Below are 12,258 nucleotides of genomic sequence, written 5' to 3' on the forward strand. Positions count from 1 at the left end.
TGAAAGTATACTATAGACAGACTGGGGAAGGGACTGTGTGTATTGGGCGATGGGTGTGGTGAGGAAGGAGGGCGACAGCTGGCGGCTTGCGCTCGGGAGGAGTGGGGCATGGCAGGGCAGTGTCTCCCTGGCCTGCACCTTAATGGCCAGCCTGCTCTATTTATTTATTTATCTATTTATTTAGGAGCTCGTTTTTTATGTGCTTGCTTTTTTATTTATTTGTTTTTTTATTTATTGTTTTTGTGTTAATGCATGGTTTGTTCATGGCATTGTTTTGTAGAGTTGTTATTAGTTATTATGCAGTTTCAACCGATGTTCCCTGCCTCTTTATTTCTCTCACTGTAGCCAGCAAGCATAGAGGCCTGCTGGGAAATGTGGCCTTTTTGGGTGGGGAAAGCCAAAACGACATAAAGATAAAAAAAAAAACAGTATATTTTGAAAAAAATTTCTACCTTACCAATCTTGGACCCCATCTTAAGGTCACTATCCTAACCTAACATTACCTAACCTATCCTAACCTAACCTATCCTATCCTAACCTAACCTAACCAAGCCTAACATTACCTAACCTAACCTCATAACCCCCATAAGGTGAAATAACCTAACATTTCACTTCACAAGTATTTAACTGACATCACCGGTAGTTAACAAGATGCCTGCATCACCAGTTCCACATCAGTTCGCTGCTAGTCTCCACACAGTCCACACTACCTGCAGCTGCTGCTCTACACTGTGCGCTGTTACGGCCGCTCGTCGGTCAACTTGGCTACTTTTCACCAGCTTTCTCCAAGGAATCAGCCCAGTAAGCTCTCACCTTTTTATTGCTATGGCAAGCTGTTAGTGCTATGGTGAATATACATAAATGATCCAAGGACGTATATGTTGGCCTTTGTGTTACCCAGTTTTCTCCGTTTTTTCTAGATGAGTTATATTGGATCGGGATAAGGCCCTGGGAACGCCATGGTGTCCCTCCTCATCTGCTTCGGGAAGGAAACAATGTGAGAGGGACCCTCTGGAAGGCGATGCCAAGTGTAGGAAGGCCTCCCAAGATAGTTCCAGTACACAACCAACGGCCGCTGGTGCTTCTCAGCAGTCAGTTGCTGGCCCAAGCCATGTCAATGATATGGCTGCGTCTCCATCGAATGAAGGCAATTTGGACTGATTATCTACCCTGCTGAGTGCCCTAACTGACAAATTAAACAAGCCAACATCTCCAGTGTCATCAGGGGCCGATTATAGCGGGTTTCTTGACTTCTCCCCTTCTGATGATGAAGCAGCTGAAGCTTCTCTGTATCCACCCGAGCCTGACCTGCTTGATGACCTCAACCGCCTCACCGCTGCACAGCCAACTGGTGATGCTATGGTTGATACTGACTTCTAGAAGGCTCTTGATGAGTTTGCTGGCCGCTTCCATGGTGAGGAAGAAACAGGTGACCCTTTATCTGACCGTCTGGCTGGCATTCTTAATGCGAGTCTGTGACATCGGCCTTCCACTGATGGCGTGAAGCTCACATATGATAAGATCAAGCTCCCAGGTAATGTGGTCCCAGTGACCAATCCTGCCATCACCAAGGCAATGAATGTTGGTGGAAAACTGGTTGACACATGGCTTTCACTTACTAATAAACTATTGACAAAAGCACTGGTCCCAATTGCCCGTTGCATTAAAGATATTGATGATAAGAAAGATAAGCCCTTAACCTCCTACCTTGATGGTCTTAATAACAGCCTGAGGCTGCTAACTTCCACTGTTAACTACATCAATCAGCTACGGAAAGAGGTTGTGTGGGCTCATGTGAATGACTCTGCCCTGGCAGAGCTCTGTAATTGGGACTGTGATGTTGGCAAGGATGACTTGTTCCCCTTTGATGTCATAAAGAAATGTGAGGAAATACACAAGTCCAGAAAACTTGGGAGGCCCAACTTCCGTCCTTACAAAGCTCCTTGGAGATGGTTTGCTCCACCTCGCCTGTTACCTAGGCGACCTTACCCTCAGCAGTCAAGGCCACGTTACCAGGTATTTTTTAGGCCAGAGGTCTCCCCAGGGGAGGGAGATGCTGAGACACAGAACTCCCCAGTGAGACTACCGTTGGTAAGCCCCTTGTTAATGCCTTTGGTTAATACTCCAGATAATTTTTGTTGAGGAAAAATTTTTGTTGCTCAGATAAATGGATTCATGATGTGGTACATGAAAACTTTTTAGTTTTTGTGAATGTTGCCATACAGAGGATTTCATCAGCTCCTCTCAACTTGTCTCTTGCAGATCAAAAAGCCCTGAACTCTGCCATGTTGATATTCTTAGAGCACAAAATAGTAGAATTATGTGCTCCAGGGGATCATGGTTTCCTTTCTAGCCTTTTTCCTACCATTAAGAGAGATGGCATGGCTAGAGTTATACTGAATTTGAAAGAACTTAATGATTATGTTGACCATGTACATTTTAAGATGGACACCCTCAAAGGTGTGATACCCTTAATCCACCACAACTGTTATTTCATGTCTATTGATTTCACAAATGCTTACTTTTCAGTCTACATGAGGCCAGAGGACAGGAATTGGTTCCAACTTATCTGGTGTAACTTTAAGTTTCACTTTACTTGTCTTCCACAGGGCTTGACCTCAGTGCCTCACATTTTCACTAAACTGTTGAAACCTTTCCTCTCGCATCTTTGTAAACTTGGGATATTCATGTCATGCTGTTTGGATGATTGCAAACCTGTCCTCTCGCATCTTTGTAAACTTGGGATATTCGTGTCATGCTACTTGGATGATTGCATTTTCATTGCTGATTCTGCTGATGCTTTACGATCTAATGTGTCTTGTGCCCTGCATCTCTTTAACTTTTTAGGGCTTACTCTCAATCCACACAAATCAGTGCTAGAGCCTATCCAAGAAATTGAATTCCTTGGTGTGATATTAAACTCTGTTGACATGACTGCCACTTTGACACCCAGGAGAAAAGAGCACATTAAGGCACAGGGTTTACTACTATTGAACAAAGATGTAGTTTCTTTGCTTTCTCTGTCCTCTTTTATTGGTATGGCTGTAGCCTCTGATCCCTCTGTGGAGTTGGCCCCACTCAGGTATAAGTACTTAGAAATAATTCGTAACAGAGAACTCGCTCGCCATCATGGGAATTACAGTTCACCTGTTCTCTTGGACAATCATGCTTGAGACTTAATCAACTGGTGGGTTAATAATATTGCTTCACAAACAAAGTCGTTCCAATCCTGTCCCCACCAACTAGAATTATTTTGTGATGCTTCTCTAACTGGATGGGGTGCAGTAGTGGGGGATACCAGGACTGGTGGTCACTGGGCTCATGATGAATTGGATCACATCAATTGTTTGGAATTGAAACCCATCCTAATGGGTCTACAGTCCCTTTGCAAGGATAACAGGGAAACTCATATCTGCCTCTTTTCTGACAATGTCACTGCAATTACCTGTTTAAATCGTTGTGGCAGTACTAAACTTAACCTTCATGTGATAGTTGAACAGATTTTTAAATGGGCTGTGTCAAAGGGTATTACTTTGTCAACACAACATATACATGGTCTATATAATATAGAGGCAGACAAAGAATCCCGAGTGAAAAACATGGATGCAGAATGGATGTTACAGCCCAATATTTTTCAAAGTCTTTCTCATCTCTATTACACACTTGAAGTTGATCTGTTTGCCACTCGCATAAATACTCAATTACCTGCTTATGTTTCCTGGAAGCCTGATCCTTGTGCCATTCATACTAATGGTTTCACAATGACCTGGTCAAGTAAGAACTTTTTACACTTTCCCACCTTTCAGTATTACATCAAGAATCCTCCAGGAAATCTGGGAAGACAAAGCTACAGTCATGATGATTCTACCACTATGACTGACACAAGTCTGGCTCCCAACAACCCTTCAATTACTAGCAGCACCTCCTGTTCTCCTTCCCTGTCTTCCTCTAGTGCTGCCACAAAATCCCACTCTCATACATCCTCGGGTTCGAGGGTTAATTTTAACAGCGATGATATTATCAGTGAATCGTACACAAGTCAAGGCCTTTCGTCAGAATTTGCCAGCTTTCTGCTTCACTCCTGGAGGGCAAGCACAAGGATGCAGTATGGGTCGCATATCAGGAAATGGTTGTCTTTTTTGCCTCTGCAGGAAAATTAATATCTTTCAGCCATCTGTAATTGACTTTTTAGAATTTCTTCTTGCTGAATTTAAGAAGGAAACAGATCGGACCCATAGCTCCATCAACACGATACGATCCGCCATCTCGGCATTAACAAGTATTAATGGCCAACTGGCGGGACAACATCCCTTGGTTGCCAGGTTTATGAAAGCGGTTTTCCAGGAGAGATCATCTTTGCCCCATTACCATACCACCTGGGATCCTCAGCCGAGCTTAGATAACATAGTAGGCCTTGGGCCCAATGAGGATTTGTCTCTACTTCAGTTATCAATGAAATTAACAATCCTTATGTTATTGCTCTTCAGCCAACGTGGCCAGACTTTGTATATTATAGACATCAGGAACATGACTGTTTCGGACAGTCGGGTCTCTTTCAGGATTGGCGATCCTCTAAAAACTTCTAGGCCAGGGGAACATTTATCAGTATTAGTTTTTTGTAGCCTATGCCCCAGACAGGTTATGTGTTGTCACTTCGGTGGTGAGCTATCTCGAACGCACAAACAAGTGGGGTTCACACTGGTTTCTTTCTAACCACAAGACCTCCAATAGAGGTAGCTTCACGTGACACTTTACGTCGCTGGGCAAAAGATGTAATGCAAGTTGCTGGCAATGACCTTACCATTTTCTTACCTCACTCCACCAGGTCAGCGTCAGGCAGTAAGGTGACCTTGTGGCTGCCCTTGTCCACAATAACCTCTACTATTGGTTGGTCCAGAGAATCTACATTCACTAAGTACTACAAGAAACCTATAAGTGACGCTGATCATTTTTCCAGAGCTTTCATAACTTGTGTGTAAGATCTGACTTCATAATGTGGAGTAACCCATTCATTTATTTTTTTGCACTCTTTGTACACGTTGTGGTAAAATGTGCTGTTATAATATTTGTTTGGTTTTTGTTGCTGAATTTTGAGTAATAAAATGTTCCTGTTTCAACACTTTTTTTTTTTTTTCTTTTTAGCCTTCTGGTGAAAACTTTTTTCTTTTTTTTTTTTTAGCCTCCTGGTGGCTTGGTAGGTTTGAAGAACCACTCTAAAGCTCTCATTGACTACCGGTGACGTCAGTTAAATAGTAGCAAAGTGAAACTATGAGACTAAACGAATACTTGCCAAGTATGATGTTTGATCGTAATTTCACGAACATTTCACTGCGTCACTGAGGTAGTAAACGCCCTCCCTACCCTTCCCTGTTGTAGCTATAACTTGCATATACTGGCTGTTTGCTGGCTGCTTCCTCAAACCAACTCTCTGAAGGACTGACATGGAACTGGCGACGCGGTCATCTCGTTGACTACCTTAGTGACGCAGTTAAATGTTCGTGAAATTATGATCAAACATCATACTTGGTAAGTATTCGTTTAATCTTACAATTTTATAAGCTCCATTCTGTCAATAAGCACAGCATATCAACAACAACAACACACACACACGCACACACACACACACACACACACACACACACAGGCTAATCAATTCATCCCTTTTTTTTTTTTTTTCAATTTTGAGGAAATCTGTGCTTACCAAATGAAAGCAACAAGAATTGACATTACCTGACCAAGACACGACCAGAAACAGACAGTCACTTGCCACAATACCTGTAAGTAAGCCTGTGTGTGTGTGTGTTTCAAGTACTGTATCAACCCTTTACTTGTCCTGCCTTTTTATCTTCTCAGCACACCACCTCACTTTAATCGCTTCAGCCAGTTCATAATCACAGTTAATCTCATTGGCCAATAAATTCTTTCACAGCAAAATCAATATTCCATCTCCTTGTTTTTCAGTTCAGTTTTTCATCCATGTATTAAATTTTCCTTTTCCCAAATTATTAACTTCATTGTTGTCACATAGCTTCCATTCAGTAATTCCCATCACATTTAGGGCATACTCTCTTAAATATTCATTTAGTTCCACCTGTGCTGAAAGTAACCCATTCACATTAGTGTAAGCAATCTTGTGTGTGTGTGTGTGTGTGTGTGTGTTTACCTAGTTGTATTGTACAGGGCATAATCCAAAACTAATTTTGTCCTGTTTTCATAACCTTGTTTATCTAGTTTCTTTTTAAACCTGTGTACACTCTTTGCCACAACCAGCTCTTCCTTCAGATCATTCCAGATTGCAGTAGTTCTACATAGGATGCTGCATTTCTTGATGTTGCTTGAACATCCACTCTTTATTTTCTTCCCATGCCCCTCGTTTGTCTCTCTCCCTCCTCCATCTGTGATAGCAAGTCATTTCTGTCTGTTCTTTCTATATTGCTTACTAATTTGAACATTGTTATCAGGTCTCCTCATTCTCTTCTCTCTTGTAGTGGTGGTAATCCCATCTCTTGAAGTCTTTCTTCATAGCTTAAGCCTTTCAATTCTGGTACCATCTTTGTTGCTATCCTCTGTATTCTTTCCAGTTTCTGTATATCTTTCTTCTGTGTGTGTGTGTGTGTGTGTGTGTGTGTGTGTGTGTGTGGTGCTTTGCCTAGGCTGCCTGTGAGGGAATGGCTGCCTGATATAGATAAACAACTTGTTTTTACTGATAAGAGTATGAATAACATGTATTTACCTGTGACATGAGAGAGGAGGTAAGCTTGTACCGCCCGTCCTCCATAACTTTTAATCCAACATATCATTAAAGTCATAAATATTTGTAGCAGACACCACTTCCCCTTCCAGTCAGTCCATTCCATGCCTCAGTGCTTCATGCCCCTTCTGCAGGAGGTTGCTCTAAGTCCTCTTCCATGTCCCCTTCTTTCTCTTTCATTCCTTACAAATAGGCCTTCCCTGTCCAGCTTTTCCATCCCACTCAGTAATCAGTAAAAGGGAGTCATGTTGCCTCTCTCTCATCTCCCACCACCTACTGCCACTGACAGAAAGACAAATGGACTGTCATGTTCTCCACCCAAACTGATTTATTTTTTTTATTATCAGTTTGCATCTTGGTTAGTCTTTCATATGGTTGGTCTTGCAAATGTGGCATCATATTAGTAGCTGCTCTGTACGCCTTCCATCTCTCTCATGTTTTTTTTTTTTTTTCATGTGGTGATCAAATTAGAGCAAATTATCTGTGCATGTTTTAATCTTGGGTATATTGTGGTGATTATCTTCTTAATTTCTTCATTTAGATAAGCAAAGACATGGTTTTGTTTCTTAGTAGGTTGAGAGTCTAACCTGTTATCTTATTAATATGTTTTTCTGGTGATGATTCCTCTGAGAATGTTACTCACAGATCCTCTTCCTCTGTTTTATTAATTGTTTCATTCCCCATCTTATAACCGCACCATCTGTTTCTTTTTTCAAACTCCATTTTTTGTACTTTTCCCAGAGTTCCCACTCCACTTGCATCTGTCACTCCACTCCCTCACGTTGTCTAGATTTTTGCAATTCTTCACAGTCTTCAGTTAAAGTCCACTAGCCATCTGTCATTTCCACTCTCACACCTTGTCTAGATCTCTGCAATTCTTCAGACTTCAGTATCCTTCACTCTTCAAGTTCTACATCGGCAGCAAAAAGACTGGCACAGGTGAGCACGTTCTTCACCATATCATTCGTACACACTGCGGAGATTACTGGTGCTGTAAACACTGACCCTTGGGGAACCACACAATACTGGGTTCCACTCTGATGTCTGGTCTCTTGCTACCATTTGCATTTCTCTGCTTCTCCAGCTTCCATAGTTTAATATAGCACCTTCTTAAAAGCTTTTCTTAAGAGGGGCCTTCTGCTTTCTTGTCCTTTTTCTTTCTCTATCACCTTAGTAGTCCTGGGTCAGGTCATCTTGTGAGGACTGCAAGGTCTGTTGTGGCCTGACTTTCTGTGTAACTTTCTGTGTGATGGCACAAGACGTGAAAATTCTCTGAATTTGGGGTGTTTCCAGTTTCTGTGGGTCTGTGGAGCCTAACATCACCTCTATATGTCTCTGAAATCCTTTTTTCGCACAGAAAATGGTTTATTTTTGGTGATCTTTTAGTGCAAGTAGGTAGAGGCGCCTCAGGCATTTAAATCTTGCATGTCAACAAACCAGGAAATTAGGCTAGAAATTTTTTTTTATTCATTTTTTTTCTCCATTTATTTATTTACTTATTTTTCTCCATTTATCAGATTTTATTATATGACTGGCAGCTCCAAAGCATTATTGTTCTAACTCCCACCACTTTCCAGCTGCACAACACTTTCTTCTTTCACCCTTATTCTGTCCACCTTTCTATTGCAAGAGTTAACCAGTATTCTCAATCATTCATCCCTTTCTCTGGTAAACTTCTTCACTCCTTGCCTGCTTCTGTATTTCCTCCTTCCTCTGTCCACCTCTCTAATGCAAGAGTTGACCAATATTCTCAATCATTCATCCCTTTCTCTGGGAAACTCTGGAACTCCCTGCCTGCTTCTGTATTTCCTCCTCCCTCTGTCCACTTTTCTAATGCAAGAGTTAACCAGTATTCTCAATCATTCATCCTTTTCTTTGGTAAACTCCTTCACTCCCTGCCTGCTTCTGTATTTCCTCCTCCCTCAGTCCACCTCTCTAATGCAAGAGTTAACCAGTGTTCCCAGTCATTCATCCCTTTCTCTAGTAACTCTGGAACTCCCTGCCTGCTTCTGTATTTCCACCTTCCTCTGTCCACCTCCTCTTCAAACATCACTGAATTATTTGCAGCCATTGAATATTATAACATAATGGTACCTATACAAATATGAAGTTATGAAAATTCTGGATGAGTATATTAATCCCCCAACACTATTTCTCTCCTGCACCTTCTGTATAGATTGATGTGACGTGTACCTCACTGATAATGCATTACTGTCATTGTCTTCTCCAGCAGAACGAAGACGAGACTCAGCCAGGGCACTGCATCTCACAGACTCTTTGGTCCAGCCTGCCAGATGATGGTTTTTATACATTGCCCAGTGTAGGGAGGAAGAGGAAGCCCAGTTGGGAATCCATACTGCAAGACATCAGTTGAAGGATGAACAGGTGAGCTTGATGTTTAATTAAGATAAGTGCCTCACCTGCTTATACAGGGTGTAATGTGAGTTTCTGCAAATACTGAAAGAGGTGAAAGAACATGTAATTCTAGGTAGAAAATGTTCTATACACATATGCATCTTAAGGCTTTGTTTATCTGTCAGAGGAGTTGAAAATGTATGGGACTCACAGGTGTGCTATGCATGTAGCTATGAGGTGATGGACAGAGGGTTGCATTGTCGCAGCCTCGGAAGTGCCACTTGGTCAAATTACGAATGGTTTAAAGTTATTTTTTGCAGGATTTGGAATACTACAGTATCTGATAATAAGACAAATGGTATTTAAAAACATGTAATTTACCAAGAAGCATTACATGACAACATTATTGCGGTGATTAAAAGTACTCCTGTAAAATGTTATGTGGCATCATCGAAGCGAAGGAAGAGGGGGGAAGAGTCTCAGTGACCTTGAAAACAGCTGAGTGATGCCATGTGCCACGTGTGTGTGTGTGTGTGTGTGTGTGTGTGTGTAGTTAGCCTATATGGGATTGCTGGCATGGTATAGATGTAGATAAATAGATTTAGCAATAATAATAAAAGTGTGTGTGTGTGTGTGTGTGTGTGTGTGTGTGTGTGTTGCTTTGTGTAAGCCATCCTATGTGGTATAGAGAGAGATGGATGGGGTCTTTGATGTCAGGAAATAGAGTACCATACTTATACGGACTGTTTTAATCATGTAGCCACACCGGCAGGTCTTCATTAGCTCTCAGGTGATCTGTTTTACTGATACACCCATCATCGTAGGGTCGAGGAAAGGCAGTTCTCTCTCGATGTTTATTGATGAGGTAGGCATGACCGTAAGAACTGCAAACAAGTTCTGTCTCAATTTCTTACAAAATAACATTATACACTGATAATAAACACTTTCAACGTATTACAGTATTTATTAACAATACATGCAATCAACTTGGCACTATGACAATCAGTTTTTACTACAGAATTAAAGTATTTACCATGGTCATCATCCTGCCCGTCTTTGAGCGCGACTTGGCCGTGAGTGACGCCTGCAGGCGACCAGTGGGTTAACCACACTCTACTAACAAGTGAGCATCAGCTTTGGTGCTTAATATAGCATTGAATACTGATACAGAGAACTATTGAACATTTCACTTATGATTACTGAGTATTAATGATGTGAGGTACATACGCTTTATGTACAATAACGAATCATGTATAAGTTCTGTTGAAGGTTCTCCAGAGTGTATCTCTAAGAACTATTTGCTTGCAGGATTGATGCAGGAGAGTGAAGGACTGCTGACTGCCTTGATGCAAGAAAGCTTAGGCCACCACTTCACTCCTGCCTTGACAGCAGATTTGTGCTCCAGTTCACCAGTCCCTTCAACCCAGGGGAGCCGGGAGGGACCAGCAGGTGACCAGTGCAGGAGCACAATGGGCTGGCAGGAGTTGAAGCCGTGCTGAAGGAGAGATGCAGTGGATGATGAACCCTGGTGCTGGTCTCGGCAGAAATGGGTCTTCTATTGTCACAGATGTAGTGAAGAATGAACCAGGTGACAGTCAACTGTCCTCAAGTGAGTGAAGTCATTGGGCCAGGATAGTTGAAGAGGACCCAGCTCTGTTCAGCTCTGTCAACCCTGTGTCTTCAAGTACAAGTGGAGTGACTGAAGTGAAATGGGTGGCCTTTATCATCACACAGTTGGTGAACGTTGCAGGACCTGAGTCACACATCAGCCCAGCACTGCATGGGAAATGGTCTAGTGGTGTTGCTGTCCTGAGGCTGGGAACACCTCTCAACTCCAGCATCCAGCAGCCTTTTCCTGCCTTTATTTCTCCATGGAAAGATGTGTACATACTTCAAAAATTGCTTGTCATGTTAAAAGAATAAAAGTTTCAATGTAATCTGTCTTATAATTGTTATCTTATGACTAAGTTTAAGCTGCCATTTGCACATAGACACCACGTCCTTTAGTCAGGGAGGGTTGGAATTCTGTAGACACCCTGGCCCTCCCCTGCCTCGGAGAGGGACGGGACCCCTATGTGTAAATAGCAGCTTAAACTTGCCCTCCTTCCATCACTACTGGGGAAATTGATACCAACCACATTACTCAACTTCATTTGCTTTTCTTTTTTTTCTTTTTCTTTTTTTTTTTACACTAATGTTTTTTCTTTACTTGTTTGAAGAATTTTCTTTGCACATTTCAAGATACAGAAGACAGAAATTATTCAAAGTGTATTTATTATATACAAGGCAGCAGATGATGGTTGTAGGTGAGGTGTCAGGCAGGAGGATGGTGTGGGGTTCTGGCAGGAGGCCGAGGTTTTATCCAGGAAGCTGGGATGGAGAGAGATGGGATGTTAAATATCATGCTGCCATTTTCAAAGTAAAAATGTTATGAGTTTTTTTTTTTTTTTTTTTTGTGGGGGTAAATTGTTTAAGGCAAAATTGATTATGTGACTTCAAAGTTTGTGTTTTTGTATTGTGTGTGGGAGGAAATATTATTAATGCAAGCTTAGGATAAGTACAGAGAGAGAGAGAGAGAGAGAGAGAGAGAGAGAGAGAGAGAGAGAGAGAGAGAGAGAGAGGCTGTTTGTGAATGAAAGTAAAGAAAAAAGAACAATGGTGACTAGAAATCTCTCTCTCTCTCTCTCTCTCTCTCTCTCTCTCTCTCTCTCTCTCTATTTTCCCTACTCATCACAGGAGAACAGGACAAGGAGAGCAATGGGAAGGCTGTGGAAGGCCTGGGGATGGTATGTGGAGAACAGGACAAGGAGGCCAGTGGGAAGGCTGTGGAAGGCCTGGGGATGGTGTGTGGAGGAGGACAGGACAAGGAAACCAGTGGGAAGGCTGTGGAAGGCCTGGGGATGGTGTGTCCTGGGGATGGTGTGTGGAGGAGGACAGGACAAGGAGACCAGTGGGAAGGCTGTGGAAGGCCTGGGGATGGTGTGTGGAGGAGGACAGGACAAGGAAACCAGTGGGAAGGCTGTGGAAGGCCTGGGGATGGTGTGTCCTGGGGATGGTGTGTGGAGGAGGACAGGACAAGGAGACCAGTGGGAAGGCTGTGGAAGGCCTGGGGATGGTGTGTGGATGAGGACAGGACAAGGAGACCAATGGGA

General features: G+C 42.4%; 1 long non-coding RNA gene across 1 annotated transcript; it reads left to right on the forward strand.

The window, feature by feature from the left end:
* The first annotated feature begins 8,826 nt into the window (after window positions 1-8,826).
* Window positions 8,827-10,902, forward strand: LOC135100286 (uncharacterized). Its single transcript, XR_010268575.1, has 3 exons — window positions 8,827-9,136; window positions 10,125-10,229; window positions 10,415-10,902. It is a non-coding gene; the product is annotated as an uncharacterized LOC135100286 (long non-coding RNA).
* The last annotated feature ends 1,356 nt before the right edge of the window (window positions 10,903-12,258 follow it).

Source organism: Scylla paramamosain, chromosome 5, assembly GCF_035594125.1.
Source record: "Scylla paramamosain isolate STU-SP2022 chromosome 5, ASM3559412v1, whole genome shotgun sequence".
Lineage (NCBI taxonomy): Eukaryota > Metazoa > Arthropoda > Malacostraca > Decapoda > Portunidae > Scylla > Scylla paramamosain.